This window comes from Pseudochaenichthys georgianus, chromosome 22, assembly GCF_902827115.2.
Source record: "Pseudochaenichthys georgianus chromosome 22, fPseGeo1.2, whole genome shotgun sequence".
NCBI lineage: Eukaryota > Metazoa > Chordata > Actinopteri > Perciformes > Channichthyidae > Pseudochaenichthys > Pseudochaenichthys georgianus.
In genome coordinates this window covers 2461739-2464244 of record NC_047524.1, presented here as the reverse complement: position 1 = coordinate 2464244, position 2506 = coordinate 2461739, and positions in this window count along the sequence as shown.

Here is a 2506-nt window from a genome sequence, read left to right as displayed (position 1 = left end):
ATATCGAGCTATAAAGCCAAAACCTACTGCGGCGACAACTAAACCAAAGGCTAAAAATCCCTCATCGCAGCTTCCACCATCTATGCCTTTACCCTATGACCCCTCCCTATCCCCAATATACAGCCACTCCAACTACCACTGTGAAACCAGATTGCCCGCCCACTCCGGCACCACTCCGGCACCACTCCGGCACCCCATCCTCCTTTTCATCCCCATGTTCACTTGCCCATACCAATGCTGCCTCCTTTTCCTCCTCCACGCTACCATACTTGAACAGTTTAATAAAAGTTTTGAACGGAGATGGATATAGTTTGTGCTTTTAAACGTCAGCTGTGGTATCAGCAAATTTGAATCGCCATCGGGGGCCTCCTCCCGGGTCCACGTGCCGGTGCTTGGCTGTCGGAAGAATGATATTTTGCAGGACATGACGGAGCTCAGGAGTCTGCACTTTGAAGCTCCTGGAGCGGACAAAGATATGTGTATTTGCCTGAATGATGGAAATAAACAAAGAATGATATTTTACAGGACATGACGGAGATAGGTGTATTTTCACAGCTTTTCAGAAATACACCAAATGTGAAATTGCAGGGCAATACGGAGCTCATTTACCCATGTGATGTTGTGCAGTACATTACTGAGCTCATTTAACGACATGAAGTACCAGAGGCACTAAGGGGCACTAAGGTCTTACCTGGATGTCCTTATGTGTTTAATCAGAGTGAGAGTGCTTAAGTTTGGGTACACATCTTTGCCAGGCGCACCCACCCGTGGAAAGACGAAATTTGACCAAACAGTTAAAGTGTGAACCTCCAGCACAGGGGGGGGTGCCGTGAAGGACGAATATGGATGCCGATGGGCGGACGGTAAAGCCCCGTAAAATCCACCCCCCTTTTAGGGCTACCAGGGGCATGAGAACATCCTCCACAGGAGCGGGGTGGTGGTGTGCCGTGAAGAAGGACGAATATGGATGCCGATGGGCGGACGGTAAAGCCCCGCAAAATCCACCCCCCTTTTAGGGCTACCAGGGGCATGAGGTCCTGTAGGGTGTGATCATCTGGGTTTAGTTCGTGGGGGAGTGCTTAAGTCTGGGGGCCCGGTGTCTCACGGTGTGCGAGGTTATGTAAGTATGCATGTTAGGGAGACATGCATAGTCCGTCCTTTGGGGCTCTGTGAAGGGCTACAAATAGGTGGTTTTCCCGGACTACTATTTCATGGAAGTCTGACATAGCCTGTTTGCCCATGTCAGGGAGACATGCTGGAGTTGCTTAGACCGTCCTTTGGGGCTCTGTGAGGGGCTACAAATAGGTGGTTTTCCCGGTCTATTTCATGGAAGTCTGACATAGCCTGTTTGCCCATGTCAGGGAGACATGCTGGAGCTGCTTAGTCCGTCCTTTGGGGCTCTGTGAGGGGCCAGAAATAGGGGCTGATGCGCCCTCATGTGGGGACACATGAGAACTGCACTCAAATCACTTTGTGCTTTTTTAAACGGTTTAAAATATTTGTTTCAACTTTAAAACAGCTTTCTGCCCGGGAAATGATTCTAATCATTATTACCATTATGGGGGGGGGGCTGCAGGAACACTTTCCCCGCCTTTCAAACACTTATCCTGGGTAGGAAAGCCATGTGCTGATGCACGGAGCTGGGTGGTAATTTAATGGTAATATACAATGCAATACAATCAAATACATTACCATACACAACCATATCGTATCATATGTGTAATGTCAGGAGTTTGGACTACTCCTGGCTCCTGCCCACAGGCCGCCACGACCTTCCAGTCAGAGCGACGCGAGGAGAGAGAGAGAGAGAACAGCAAGCCGATAGGCTTTCATACCAAATGATACAGGAGGGGGTGGAGTTTAAGGACAACTGGTCCAGTCATCTCAAACAAACACCTCTGACCCTCACTGTCTCCTATTTCTGCAGCCTCTGCAGCCTCCACACATCCCCCCATCCCATTCCAGAGACCACAGTGGGGTCTTGTTCCAGCTCCCCCACAGCAATAAAACCCTTAACAGCCCTTCACAGTTGCATGCATACATACAAATATTTCCTTACACTATGTGCCTGTGAAATGGCACATTGGAATTAAACCAGTTTAAGGCACTTTTAACACTGACATACCCCCCGATTCAAGCTGCTTTCCTGGGTTACATAGTGCTTTGAAAAGCCTGTTTTCTGGGTGCGCTCTGTGGCTCTCACAGGCCGCTAACTCTCTGGGCTGCTCTCTCCCTCTGTTCACATCACTTTTACCCGCCTTTCACACACATATTCCTGGGTAGGAAAGCCATGTGCATCACCCTGGATCTCTGCCTGTGTGCCTGTGAGTGTGAGACCCTGCTTACAGCAGTGAACTTGCTGCCAGCATTACAAAACACATTAATCAGGCGTTTTAACCACTTTTTTTTACAGGAAAATGAATTTTATTCACTACCATGGGCTATATAATCAAATTCCGGGTAATAGTAGCACAATTGTACCTTTTACTATTTAAATGTATTTGTA